We start from the raw sequence: 15266 nt of genomic DNA, 5'->3' as shown, positions 1-15266 counted from the left end.
TATACGGTATGTTGTATTGGCATTAAGGTTCAATTTTAAAAACTGTCTAATTACATTTTTATTTTCATCTGTGACCTTTTGCTTATTTGTGTTGGCATTATTTAATTTCCATATGTTTCTGCAGTTTTTAAGGTTGCTTTAGCCATTGATTTACAATTTCATTGCATTATTATTTGATAATGTGCAAGGGATAATTTCAATTCCTTTGCATTTACTGCATGTTCTGTGAGCTAGGATGTTGTCTATTTTGGAGAAAGTCCCATGTGCAGCTGATAAGAATATTCTGTTTATGTTGGATGGAACACTCTCTAAATATCTGCTAAATCCATTTTTTCAAATTTTTCGTTAAACTCTGATATTTCTATGTTGATTTTTTGCCTAGTTGCTCTGTGTATTTGTGACAGTGGGAACTGAGATTCCCCATTACAATTTTATTAGTGCTTATTTGATTTTTCATGTCTGTTAATATTTGTTTACTATCGTTGTGCTGGTATTTGGTGCATGTATATTTATTTGTTATGTCTTTTTCTGAGACTGTTCCATGAACAAATATGTAGTGACCTTCTTTATCTCTTTTGATCAGTCTTGGCTTCAAATTTGCTTTGTCTGCTACTAGAATAGCTACCTCTGCTTGATTACCAGTTCCTGTCACATGGAGTGTTCTTTTCCATCCTTTGATCTGCCATCTGTGAGTTTCCTTTTGAGATAAACGTGTTTCCTGCATACATTTTGTTGGGTCTTGTTTCTGGATCCACTCTGCCAATCTGTTTCTTTTGAATGAGGTAAGACCAATTACATTGAAGATTGTAACTAATATGTATTGACTTATTCTTTTCATATGATTTTTGTTGGTGGTGGTTTCCTTTAAATCCCCAGTGTTTAATTGCTTATCTTGCATGGTGGATTCATTCCACTGGGGTTCATTTAATTTTTGTCTTCAGTCTTTTTTTCTAGAGTATAGTTCAAAATATTTCAGAATGCTGGGTTGATTGTCCTTAATTTCTTCAGCTGTTCTTTGTCATGGAAGTATTCTGTTTCTCCTCTGATTTTGAAAGACATTTTTGAAGGGTACATCAATCAGAGATGGAGAACCTTTTTTTTTATGTTATAAATACTTTTCTCCAGTCTCTCCTTGACTTAAAGGTAAATGTTGAGAAGTCTGCTGTGATACTGATATCTTTTATTTTATAGGTTATTTATTTCTTTTCTCTAACAACTTTTTGTATTCTGTTCTTGTGTTGAATTTCTGGAATCTTGACAATTATATGCTTTAGTATATATATTTTTTCTGATCGTGGATGATTGGAGTTCTGTATGTGTCACTTCTCTGACTGTCAAATGCTTTTTCCATGTTAGCAAGTTTTCTCCCATTATTTTTGTGAAAAGCTTGTTTTTTTTTAAATGTCTTTTGCACCCTCTTCTGATTTTTTTTCTTTCATTCTAATCAATCTTATTTTGCTCTTATTTGCATTATCTGGGAGGTATTGGATTGAATTTTCTTGTTCCCTTTCTATTTTTAAGAGATATTTCTTTTAATGATCATTAACTACAAACTTGTCTTCTAGATCTGATATTCTATCTTCAATTGGATGATTGTGCTGCATATGCTCTCCATAACATTTTGATCTCTTGGCTATCTATCTGAATCTGTTTCATGGAATCCATATCTTTCCCATGTTGGTCATTCATGGTTTTCATCATTTTCCTATGATCCTCCAGTTTTTAAAAAATATATCAATTCTAGATTCATGACCATTTCTTTCACTATAGTCATTATATATTTAGTAATCTGTGAAATTATTCTTGATTTTTTTCTAATCTAACACATTCTGCTTTGTTACTACCACTGCTACCATTTCAGAAAGTTCATATGAGTCACTTTTGATTTCATTCACCTCAGTGGCCCCTGGATTTGTGTTGAGCCAGCTGCAGGTTCAGTTTTGCATCTTTCTTCCATGTCTTCCCATTTTTTAATTTTTTTAAAAATTATTTTTCTCTGCTGATGCTTGTAAATAGCTTGTGCTATGTAACTTTATTAAGAATATCCTTAGGAAGACCTCCTTAGGAAATGATTGCTTTTCAGATATGTCTTCCAGGTGAAAAACTGTTTTTTCTGGTTGAGGCTGTCTCAAGATCTTATCTCTGCTATTTATTAGGGATGAGAATTGCTGGCTATGTGGTGTAGCATCCAGTTTTTTGATACTTGACTATGGTATTATTTATGACCTTTAGATAATCTCAGTATTGGCATACAAGAAAGAATAACTGATCACAATAATTACGTCACCTTGATTAAGAGTCAATTACCTTCCCCTGGGTAGGTTTGTACTGAAGTCATTCACCATCCACTACAGCACATTGTATCCACTCCTCCATTCCCTAGTGCATTTCTACAGAGGCCTCTGGAGTCACTCACTGTCACTTTGCCTCTGTAGATTGTAGTTGCCTTGCTCACACTATAGAACAGATGTCAGGGAGAAAACATTGTTTGCTTCTTCCCTCTTCTGCATTGAGGTCCCTCTCTATGCTCCCCCACTGGGCTCCAATACTCCTTTCTGATCCTTTCTTTGTCCTGGGGATCTACCTCCCTCATTATTCTCTTTCCCAAATTGCTATACTCCAACATATGAACTTTGAATCTCAGAGAGGCTTAATTTTCACTGCTCACTACTCCACCATCTTCCCAGAAGTCCCCAACAACCTTTCCTCATACATTAGATATATAGTTGAATGTATATATACATATATATATATATATATATGAATGTATATATGTGTGTATATATGAATGTATATATATGCACATGCATACATATATTCACATACACACAAGCATATACACATATATGTATGTATATACAGGAATGTGTATATGTGAACTCACCATTCAAGATAAGCTTTAAAACAGTGGGGAAATGAAGAGAACAAACAACAGGTAAATTATATGACAAAAGTAGTTGAAGAATCAAAGCTGGCTACAACTATTGACCTGAGAAAATACGTGTCCATATTTTTTTAACTTAAGCTAATAAAGATTGTAGGGGGGAATTTTTGGAGTTAAAAGGAAAAATTTTGTGACACATTGGATTTTTTATACCTCTTCCACATCATTATTCCTGGCATTTTAATCTTCCTGGAGTCTCCTCTGGCCTCATTACCACATGTAAATACAGATATTATGTAGGCAACAGAAATATAAACTGATTTCAGGACAATTGCATTTTCTCAGATTAAAAATAAGGAAAAATATTATACATGCAGAAGAGGAAGGTCTAAGGACTGATTTCTAAGTTATTCTCACATTTGTATGTACAAGAGTTAAGAAAAACTCAGCAAAGTAGACCCACATAAAGTACAATAGTGTAAGACAAAAACTAAAATTCAGTAACAAACAGGTTGGATTGATGAAGTGAGTATAAGACACAATGAAAAAGTAGAAATGTGAATAATCAATATAGACAATTATTCTGAAGAATATGTGAACCTCCATAAGAATAAAAATAGTGAAACAGGAAGAAAAGGTCTAAAGGTGTAGGGAAAGTGGGAAGGGTAGGGAAAGGTAATAAGGGAAAAGAAAAAATATGAGAAAATGAAAAAATGCAAATAAAATGTTTGTAAATGGGGAGGCGGGGAGGGGGTGAAGGGAGGGCAGGGATAAGAGGAACAAAATGAGAACCAAGACCTCTCATGTAAAGGTACAAGATCACAATAATGAATGTAACTGTACTGTACACCTAAAATGTACCAATAAACTCAATAAAAAAATAAATAGAATAAAAAATAAGCTACATAATCCCAAAGTACAGTGATTCAGGGAAAACATCTCTGTCTCCAAAAGGAGGTAGAAGAACATAGAAAATTTTAACCAAAGCAAGACTAAAATTCAGCATGTCCAGCATTAAAGTCTATAACTCCATGTAAGGAATATTAGGGATATGATGGTAAAAGTGAGTTCAAAATGGTTGAAGCAGTCCCACCTATATGAATTTTCCAGCTGTAGCTCACATGCCTCTCTCTTGGGCTGGCTTCAACTACACCCTGCACCTTTCCTCATCAGATATCCTTATTCCTGGCATTTTCATCTTCCTGTAGTCTCCACTGGCCTCATTTCCACAGCTTGTTGCTCTCTCCTTTCTGGGTGCTCCATGCCTGGGCTCAAAGGCCTTTCTCTGAAGTCTGAGTGGAAGTTTCACTGAAATATTTTTTGCATGCTGCATGCCATTAAAGCCAACATCATTCATACTGTCAGTCTTTGCTGTCAGAAGGAATAGTAGCCAAACCATAGTTGTAGCAGCCTCTGAGTACCTGGATGGCTGAGCACCACAAAATGAATCCTGGACATATTATTCATTTTCCCATCATTGGAACTTTAAATAGTATTAACTTTGTTCATGAACTTAATTTGTTTTGCAGTTTTGGTAAAGATAGATACATTTATGTTTGTGTGGGAAAGAGAGCCATGGTTGTGGTTTTCATCCAATGTGGAGTTTGTGAATGAAAGCAAAATTTCATTGAATGCTTTTATTTTAGAACTGAATTGTTTGTGAACAGAAACTCCGTTTGTGAACTGAGGTGTTACAAGCACTGACACCTGAAACTTAAGTGAGGAGAAGTTTATTTTGACTCACAGTTTTAATGGATTCAATTTATGGTTATCTGGGTCCAAGCCCGAAATGACAAGGCATAACAGAATGGTAGAATACAGTTGCTCATCTCATGGTGGCCTGGAAGTAGAGGTAGATGGGAGAGGCCCTGGACCAGAATACCCCTTGCAAATCACATGCCCAGTAATTCACCAACCAGGACCCACATTCAGCCATGAAACTTTGGGGAGATATTTTAGATGTAAACCATAATATTCTACTACTGGCCCAAAAAAGGCTCATATTCATTACATAATGCAAAACACATACATCTCTGAGTAGTCAGTCTTAACATTTCCAGCACTGCTCAAGAGTTAAAGTGCAAAGTCTTCTCTTGAGATTCAAGGCAAACTCTTAACTGTGATTTGTTGTACAAATAGAAAAGCAATTTAAATACTGGCAAGATAAAATGGCATAGGGTAGGGGAAAGGTAATAAGGGATAAATACAATATGAGAAAATGAAAAATGGAAATAAAGTATTTGTAAATGAGGAGCAGAGGAGGGGATGAAGGGAGGGCAGGGACAAGGTGAAAAAATGAGAACCAAGACCACCTGTCAGGTAAAGGTACAAGATCCCAATGATGAATGCAACTGTACTGTAAACCTAAAATGTACCAATAAACTCAATAAAAGAAAAAAAAAAAGATAAAACAACATAGGGTAAACATTACCATATCAAAAGGGAGGACTAGAGGAATACAAAGTAATAAGAGCAAATTAGTACCCATACCAAGCTGGGTAAAAACTAACTCCCACAGTTGCATGTCCAGCACTGAAATTAAGTTGTGATGAGAAGTGAGTTCTAAGGAACTGGGGAGCACCATTCCTATAACACTGCTTAGGGCACACATAAATTCCCTCTTAGTCTACTTTTGTTCACTTATGGTGGCTCTTCTCAGCAGGTTATCCCTGTTGATTACATGTCTAACTTCCTAAGCTCTCCATTGTACTGCTGACCTTACTTTCACAGGTTCATAGCTTCACACATCACCCTCTCAGGTGCACATGGGGGATTCTGACATCACACATTTTTTTCCTGAGCTCCAAGGCTTCCTTCTGAAATCTTAGAGGAAGATTGTGTGATCCCATAACTGTTTCATTTTGCATACCTAAAAGAGAAGCATTTCATAGATGATACCAATGTTAGCCAATACCTTGAAAAGCAACCATGCCCAATTGGTTGAAGGATTCAGAGGTTTCTGAATATTTGTATGGCTAAACTCAGAGAAATACTTCTTTAGGTAGCCCTGAGTGAACTGAGGCACTCCAGGAACTTTGTTCACTTATGAAACAGTGACAGTTTTGCACTCTTCCACCTACAATCTGTGGTGTCTTGCTGATTTCTGATCTGTCCTTGAGTGATCTTTCTCTTCTCCCTCAGTAAAGTGTTAGGATTTATTTATGCCAATATTTTCAACAGCCATGTTCTCCTATTCCCCAACATTGCAAGTGTTCTAGTAAAACTGAATCTTTTAAAATCGTTCAGTGCTGTTTTTTAATTGAGATAAAAGGAATGAGCCAGAGATGAGAATAAACAATTACAAAATGTGTTTTCAGTTACTTACCCTTACTAAACATCCCCCAGGACAGATTGTGAGGCTTTTAGGGAAATTGTAGATCTAAACAGTAACAGAAAGTTTTAACCTGGCTCATTGTTTTAGGGACTCAATTCATGATAAGCTATCTCCAAGGTAGGAACAACATGGCATAAACATGTGATAGAGCATAAGTGGTAAGTTTATGGGGACTGTGGGAATTAGGGAAGGTGTACAATGCCAGAGAGTAAGAGGTCAGGGACCCAAGTTCTTACCAATATAATGCACCCAGACCCACCTAGTGGCATGTTTTACTTATCTGATAGATATTTGTCAATCTAATGTAGTTTAATATCATGAATGAAGGTCACATGAAGCAATGAAATTGTATAAATGATAATTGATTTCACAGTTCAAATTTTAAAATACTTTGAGATCTTTATGTTAAATGAAAAAAGTCAGACATATAAGTTTAAATATCACATTGACTTCTTTTATGCCAGAGACCCAAAGTAAAGCGCAAGACAAAAATAGAAAGAAAGGAGATAGATCTCTCTCAAATGGGAAAGGGATCAAAAGCTGGAGGGTGAGATTTAGAGAAAAGGGAATGGGAACAAAAAATAGTTAAAATATGTACATGGTCAAGCTGTACACAAGGAATTCAAATATATATTGCAATCAATTTAAAAATTCTACAAGATCCTCCAGCAGAAGATCAAGAGATGGATAGAGAAGGAAGGAAGGAAGGGAAAGGAGTTTTAAAAATGGAATTAGTCTAAGGAGTAGCTGGTAAGAAATTTTGCCCACACTGTAGGTTGTCTTTTAGTTGTGTTGATGGTTTCTTTTGCAGTGCAGAAGCTTTTTAATTAGATGAGATCCCAGTTGTTGATTCTTTATGCTAGCTCCCATGCTACTGAGGATTTATTCATGAAGTATTTTCTTATGCCAATGTCTTCAAGAGTTCTGCCTAACTTATCTTCCAGCAAATTTAGTGGCTCTTTTTTAATACATCAGTGATATATGCACACCTATGTTTATAGTGGCACAGTTTGTAATAGCTAAAAATTGGAAACAGCCAATTTGCCCATCAGTTGGAGACTGGATAAAGAAGATGTGGGTTTTTTTTTTTAATATAAAATGGAGTACTACTCAGCCATAAAGAATGAGAAATTAGAATCATTCATAGGAAAATAGCTACATATTTTGGGGGGGTACCGGGGTTTGAACTCAGGTCCTTGGGCTTGCAATGCAGGCCACCGAACCGCTAAGCTAAATCCCCGGCCTTGATGGCTACATATTGAGGATATACTTCTCAGTGAAATAAATAAATCACACATGTATAAATGCTGAAAATTTTCTCTGGTGTGAAAAACTATAATGGCACATAGATCCTAATGATACAATTGACAATGTGAAAAAGGAAGAAAAAGGCTAAAGGTGTAGGGGAAGTGGGTAGGGTAGGAGAAAGGTAATAAGGGAAAAAATATGAGAAAATGAAAAAATGGAAATAAAGTATTTGTAAATAGGGAGGGAAGGAGGGGGTGAAGGGAGGGCAGGGACAAGGGGAAAAAATGAGAATCAAGACCTGTCATGTAAAGATACAAGGTCCCAATGATGAATGTAACTGTACTGTATATCTAAAATGTACCAATAAACTCAAAGAGAGAAAAAAATTGAATTAGGATATGTTATATATATATGTAGCAATTCTAAGACAGGAATATAAACATTATGTTCTATAAACATGTACTAAAATATATTTTATAAATACTGGAGGAAATTACATAATATTATTTGGAATTGTTCCTAGAATAATTGATGTAGTCCAAATAACTATATTTAGAAAATTAATATTTAAAAAAAAATATATATATATAGAGAGAGGAAAATTACCCAAGTTAACCCAACTAATTTTGACAGTGTTTGGTATTTTGTGATTCTGTGTACTCTTGTCACTTTACTGTTCAAGATCACATTATAGAAGAAATTTAAATGCCTTAGGGGAAAAATGCCTTCTCCTCTTTCTTCTCTCTGACTTTTTTAGTCATTTCCTCCTTTTCTTGTTCTCTTCCTTCCTCTATAATTAAATTTATCTTTTTATTCCTCCACTTTGAGAAAGGAAGACATAAATTTTAATGAGTGAAAATTGTTGAAAAAGATTAAATATTTCATTTTCCTAATAATTGTTTAACTTTGCATTTGTGCACACATACACACATATTCACACATGTCTTAAGTTATTTCTAATACAGAGTCATTTGAATACTAAAATCTCAAAACTTCTAAATCTTCTGTACCTTTAAATATAACTTGCAACACTTCAGACAATGAGATAGTCTGTGTATTTTGAAATAGAAATAAATGACTGTAACCCTACAGATGTATTTTTTGAACTCTATATCAATAATCAGAGGCCATTCTTTTTAGGAATATAGACCAATATACATAAAAGTTATTGGTTTACAAGTTATGGCAAGCATGATGGTATAAATTTGAATTCTATTTCACAAAGTTACAGTTTTAAAAATCTGTAAGATTTAACACACCATATCCTCAGTCTGCTAAGTTAGAAAATATGGACAACAAAAATACATATATTTTAAAGCTATTGCTGCCTTCATGTGGTACATCTGACATAGTAGAAGTTCACAGATTTGTCTATTATTTTGAGTCATTATTGGTGTTATCATTGCTGTGATATAGATCTAATATATTCCCCCCAAAAGGCTTATATGTTCAGAGCTAGGACTTTTGGAAGGTGCTTGGATCATATGGGTACTGAGTTCACAGCTAACTATGCTCTCAGGAGTCGAGGTGTTGCTTGAGGAGATGGGTCAATAGGGGCATTATCTAGAAGTATGTTTTCTCATCCTCTATCCTGTCTATCCTATTGCTATGGCTCTCTTTTTACCCTGTCTTTGTTTCCAAAGCTGCTATCTGTTCAGCAGCTCTCCTTTACCATGCAGTTTCTAACTTTGAGCCATTAACCACAGAATTGATCGTTTGTAACCATAAGCCAAATTACACATTTTCGTTACACTTGTTCTATATCTTTTCTTAGTAATAGAAAGCAATCAATACAATTTACATTAATTATGCTCTTCTAATTGAACAGAATATACTGAAAACTCATGTACATATTGATAGTAATTAACTCAAAGTTAGTTACAAGCCAGATTTGTGCAAAATATATCTTTCTGGACAACTGAAACCTAAGTAACATCCTCAGTAAATGGAAACATAACACATAATCTAAATAGTGGACTTTTGGCATATATCCATATTTCATCCAAAAAATTAAATTCTACTAATAGTTGTGATCAAATTGAAATTACTACTAGAGTGTTTAAATCTACTACTGAGATGTGTTTGAGTCAAACTAATGAGGGCAATTTTATGATCACCAAATGAGCATTTACTGATGCCAATATAGTCTCTCTTTGAAGTGTATAAATGATATAGCAGCATTTCTTTAAAGTTTTAACATTAACAGTCATAATGAAACACTTGTGACACATTTGTGTGCATCATAGATGAAAAGGCAATGATAGGAAATAATAGCCCTTACTAGCATGAATGGAATTATGATCTGTATCCATAACTGGCTGAGTGATTTAGCATTGGCTTGCCTTGTTCATCTTCCTGTGCTTTCCCTTCTGCTTGCCCTGTTGTGCATTATTCAGTTATAGCTCACTAGGGTGAATGTGAAGTTTTTCCTATTCGTTTTACTGCTTGGAGACAAGGGCGAGAGTCAGGAGCATGTGCAGAAAAATGAGTAAGGAAACAGTTCTTGTCATCATTGCTTTTTATTGTTTTCCTTTTTATTTTTTTCTCTTCTTTTCCTATTTTATCATTACTTTTATAGCAATTAATTGTATGCATCCTCCCACCTACAGATAAGACAGGAGATTGATTGTATGCCTAGTTCACTATTGCCTTTGTTCTCTCTCTCTCCCTTACCAGTAAACTAAGGGTAAATATCCATTTGCCTTTATTACAGTATTTTAAAGGCCTTTATATGCATCTCTGCATTCTACAGTGAACATTTTTATGATAAAAATTCAAGAATATTTATATGAACAAGAAACAATTGTACATTTTGAAGAAACTAGACATACAGACTATAACTTTAGTTAGTAAAGTGAGCACAAGAAACCTATAAAAAGTATGCAATGTATATAAAAATTCAGTATTTTAGTTTCATTGAAGGGATTCATAATTATTAAGAATAAAAAATTGTAGTTCCCTTGGCTTTTAATCTTATAAACAGTAAGAAAGTGATAAGTGGGGTGGAGATTTAGCTCAGCAGTTCAATGGCCTGCTTTGCAAGCACAAGGACCTGAGTTCAAAACCAGTACAAAAAAAAAGAAAGAAAAAAAAGTGATAGGCAATGAATTAAGTAATTTATCTCCCAATATCTCCTTATTCTTGTACTGGAGCTGCTATTGTAACAGTTAAAATTGGCTCCTTTGAATATGAGAATTTTAGCAGAAAATTAATTCCTTCTAGAATAAATTAACAGCATACAGCTGAATCCTGACATTAGAAAAAAGAAATGGTGCAGGTCCTAAGAGGATTGATCTACATGACAGAGAAACTCAAATCTTCAACCCTTTTCTATTTTACCAGATTTGCTTTGTTGTTATACTGCTTTCTAAATTATTTGGCAGCAAGGTAACAGAAAAATAAAACAAAACTGTTTAACATCAGTAGATTTATGAAGAAAAAAGCCTCAAAACAGCCTTTTCCTATTGCTGTTAGGAAAACGTTCCATTTGGCACTCTGGATTTGTAAAAGGAAAAGAAAAGGAAACTTAAAGGTGTTTGTTATTCCAATTAGAGAGAGTTGAGAAAAACACACGAAAGGAAAATTTAAAAATACTGTTTTAAAAACATTAGAAGACAGGCAAAAACAGGCTTTTGTGTCTTCTAGCATTCAAGGTCTCTGGAATACTTTGACCTTCAACACAATATACAAATTATTTACACTAGGATTGTACTGGTAAAGAAGAACAGATTTGGTTTTTGTTGTGCTCTAATTTAAGTGACCATTGATACACCATTTCCAACAAGGTAAGAAGGCCTTAAACAACAAAATATTCCATTTACATTGTATATTGTATTTTGTTTAAATTTGGTACCCAAATAATTGTAAGGCTCTGAAAAATTCTGTAAATTTAGGCTGAGTTTCTGTAGCTGATAACTGTTCACTGAAGATGAGAAACATCTTCTCTCTTGTTAAGTAAATGTTCTGCAAGCTTACAAAAGTGTTTCTTTAAACAGTGATATCTCCAAAGTCCTTGTTCCAATGTATGTATGCCTCTAAAGTTTGAGGGCTCATACTGAGTTTTATTTTGTTCAAGGATTCTGAGAAGTCAGATAATCAAATATTTCTCATCTCAATGGCAGACATATTTTTCATCCATTCTAATTTCAGCTCTCAGGTAGGTACCAATGCTGCATCTTTTGCCAAAGGTGTCAGATCACTTTCTGAGTATCCGTCAGTCATTCTAGCAAGTTGTGCTAGTTCCTTTTGGGTCAGTGGACTTCCTTGTTTACATAATATATTCTTAAGTAAAAGTAGTCTTGTCTCCTCATTTGGTAAAGATACATATGCCTATTGGATGTACCACCAGAAAAGAGCCTCATCAAGCTCTTGTGGTCTGATATTTGCACCCATTACAAGTACTCTCTCATCTCTAGCAGACTGCACAATGTTAAATTCTATAAGAACTTCAACTTTAAGACATCTAATAGCATCATGGTCCCTTTCTTTTCTTTCATAGAAAAGGCTATCAACTTCATCTACAAAATTTATAGAAGGCTGAAGTTCTCAAGCCACAGCAAAAAGAGCTCTCACCAATTTCTCACCTTCTCCCACATATTTTGAAGTTAAACTTGTAACACTGATATTAAAAAAAAAATGTTATGTTAGATTCTGCAGCCACTGCTTTAGCCAGCATTGCCTTCCCATTTCCAGGTGAACTAAAGAGTAATAATCTTCTGGCAGGTGCTCTAAGCCCTGTAAACAACTCAGGCCTCAGAGAAGGAAGAATAACAATTTCTTGCAGTACTTGTTTTCTCAACTCTTGACCAGCTATATAATCAAATTTTATAGCTGTTCCTTTGTCCACAATTTCATTCATTATAAGGTTATTAAGGTTACTATCTATATTCCTAAATTTCTTCAAGTCTTTCTTTTTATAAGCAGCAGTTGTAGGGGGTGAAGGTTTATTTGTTTATTTTTGGAGTACCCTTAGAGTGGCCATTGTAGGACCAGTCCCCTATCTTTTTCCAGAAACCATGGATAAACCCCTGCACCTATGTGCTCTGTGGTGACCTGAAAGACTTGTGGATCCAGTTTTCATAACTGTTTTTGAGTGAGACAGTGAATTATTAGCATGTGTTAAGGGATCTTTTCTTTTTGGAACAGTTCCACTTTCTGACTTTAGATTCACACTGCGTGGCATGTCAAGATATTACTGTCACTATAGACATCTATTTGTGACTTGGAAAATTGCAAATCTGGTTTCAGCTCTCTAGAAGTTGTAAACAATCCTCGGGCATAACCAAATTAGTCATCATTTTGCTTGAAGAAGTCAAGGTCTTTCACATTGTTCACCTTGTCCTGTAACTATGACAGCTATTCCTTTTTCTAGTTCTTTGATACTGTTCTTATAACATTACAGAGCTTGCTCCTTCTGTCCTGCTTTCTCATCTCCTTAATTTGCAGGGCCATGGAGATATACTCGAAGGCCTGTTTGTGGAAGGCTCAGATGTGCTCGGAATACCCACCCAGCCCTTGGGATGGAGGAAAGGCCTGTGCAGGCACGGCCCAGTAGATCTTCATGGTGGTCATGAGGGCATGGGATAGGTGCTGGCAGAGCCACATAAAGAGGACCCCCCGGTGGAAGGCCACCAGGAACAGCAGCGTAAAGCCTTCTAACAGGGGGTAAGAGAAGTGGTACAGGTTCAACTTATGTGGAAATGGCAGCAGAGGGACCAGCTCTGGCCAGAGGCATAGGAACTTGGCAGGTGGGTGGAGGCCTGCAAGGCACCCAAATGCTAGGGCCACTGGAGCCTTTCTTCTTCCCTCATCTACCCAGAGAACTCATTCACAGCTACCACTGCCACCATTGCCATAGCCCACCTCCCTCATACTGATAGTAACCAAGCTACAGTGGTGGTGGCCACTGTGTTGCCAAGGGCAACAGACCCAAGCAAGGCTCCTGCCCCTCCTGTGTTCTCTCTCTCGTTCCCTTGATGTGTCTCTTTCCTTACAGCCATGGATTCTTACAGATTTACATATATTCTTCCAATGAAGAAGCTGTCACTATTGTGCCATATGAAAATTTAGTATTTTAGCTCCTTTGATGGTATATGTAACATGAACTACATAAGCTTAGCTTATACCACTACTGTTAAGGCACCTGAGTATTTATAGTATCATGTCATCTGAGGAAAGAGTACTTTTGTAACACATATGGTAAATGGGTCTTCAGCAGATGCAGTCATATGTTCTGGTTTCAATAAGCAAGAAAGGGATTAAGACTACATAGAGTCACCAGGAGTGGTGACACCCTGGAGCTACATTGGATTATACCAGTGAGGTCTACCCAGCCAATACGGGGAGCTAGGCTGCTTCCCCAACACCCAGCACTCTGGGACTTAATCACAGCAGAACAGGTGGACTACCCAGCCATGCAGGTTCCCCTGCAGCATGCAGAGTTTAATCCTGCAGGAGACCTTATTTTTAATTTTAATTTATTTTTAAAATTATAATTTTCCCATTCTTCAAATTCTTCTTTTTCCTGCTCAATCATTTGTTCCCCCACATTTTTCTTCATCTCCCTTTTTGTTCCTTTTCCTGTTCTAATTTAGATTTCTTCTATCTTTTTATTTTCTTCCCTCTTTTTTCTTCTCTCTATTGTCATTAATTTCAAAGGAAAGTGAGTAAAATTTATAGCTTCCTTATTAATGTTAGTCTTGTCTTTTTTCTTGCCTTCTGTCTTTCCTTCTTGTCTTTAACAGTTTCTTAGAGTTTGGATGATCATGCTGAGTTCTCCAGCTACCTTTGAAACCTTTTCCTATACTTCATCTATTCCTCTCCTCCAATTCCTTCTAAGTCCACATCCTGAAGGATAAGTTGTATATTGAAGAGTTTAATCACTGTAAGCATATTTTTGGCTGTTCCTCAAATTTGATTTCATTCACATGATTAAAGGTGATAGATTAATAACTACCACAAATTGTCAATTTCTAAGCTATGCTTGATGCTATTGTGCTGCTGATTGTATCAATTGGGCTAAAGGTTTGTAATTGATTTAATCAATTTTCCTTCTTGATACTATTGAGGGAGTCTCTGAATCATTAGAGACTCAAACTCTAAAGAGCAGCTATATCAGAAAGATTGAAGTAGTAACGCAAGAATTAAACCAAGGACAGTACTAACAATAAAAATAAAAATGAGAAAACACTTAAGCAAGGCACAAATACAGACTACCAGCTCAACAATGGCAAATTTGAAAGAAAACAAGGTGGAAATGTCTGACAATCAGCCACCACCCACCAGAATGCCCTAAACTCATAGCACAGGAAGCCACAAAAGAGATCAATCAGGCTCTAAAAAATTTCAAAACAGAAATATTTTTCCAAATAACTATAGAGATAGTGAGCCCAATGAAAGACATGATTAGAGACTCTAGAACAGTAACAGATAAAAAATAGATGAGTTTAGAACCATGATAAAAGTCATGAATGCCCAACATAGGAAATAAATGGAATCCATGAAAGATACAAACAGATATCCAGATTAAAAACTCTGTACAAAGCATTTGCAGCAGAATGAACAAATGTGAAGATAGAATTTCACATATACAAGATAGGATTGCATTCAGTGACCATGAAATGAAAGATCTCTTAAAAACAGTAAGAGATCATGAGAAATCAATCTAACAATTCCTACAAAATGCAAAGAAGAATCATATAAGACTGATAGGAATCCAGGAAGTAGCAGGAGAAAATCCAAATGACATAAATATGTTCACAGAATTAATGACAAAATACTTCTCAAATAGAAGAAAAGAAT

At 35.5% G+C, this 15266-nt stretch overlaps 1 pseudogene; it reads right to left on the bottom strand.

Annotated features, from left to right (window-relative positions):
• Nucleotides 1-11453: 11453 nt before the first annotated feature.
• LOC104856729 lies at nucleotides 11454-13293 on the bottom strand (annotated as a pseudogene).
• Nucleotides 13294-15266: the final 1973 nt, after the last annotated feature.

Source organism: Fukomys damarensis, unplaced genomic scaffold, assembly GCF_012274545.1.
Source record: "Fukomys damarensis isolate Sample0158 unplaced genomic scaffold, DMR_v1.0_HiC HiC_scaffold_39, whole genome shotgun sequence".
Taxonomy (NCBI): domain Eukaryota; kingdom Metazoa; phylum Chordata; class Mammalia; order Rodentia; family Bathyergidae; genus Fukomys; species Fukomys damarensis.
The sequence above is the reverse complement of the archived record's forward strand: the minus strand, read 5'-3'. Positions and strand labels throughout refer to the sequence as shown.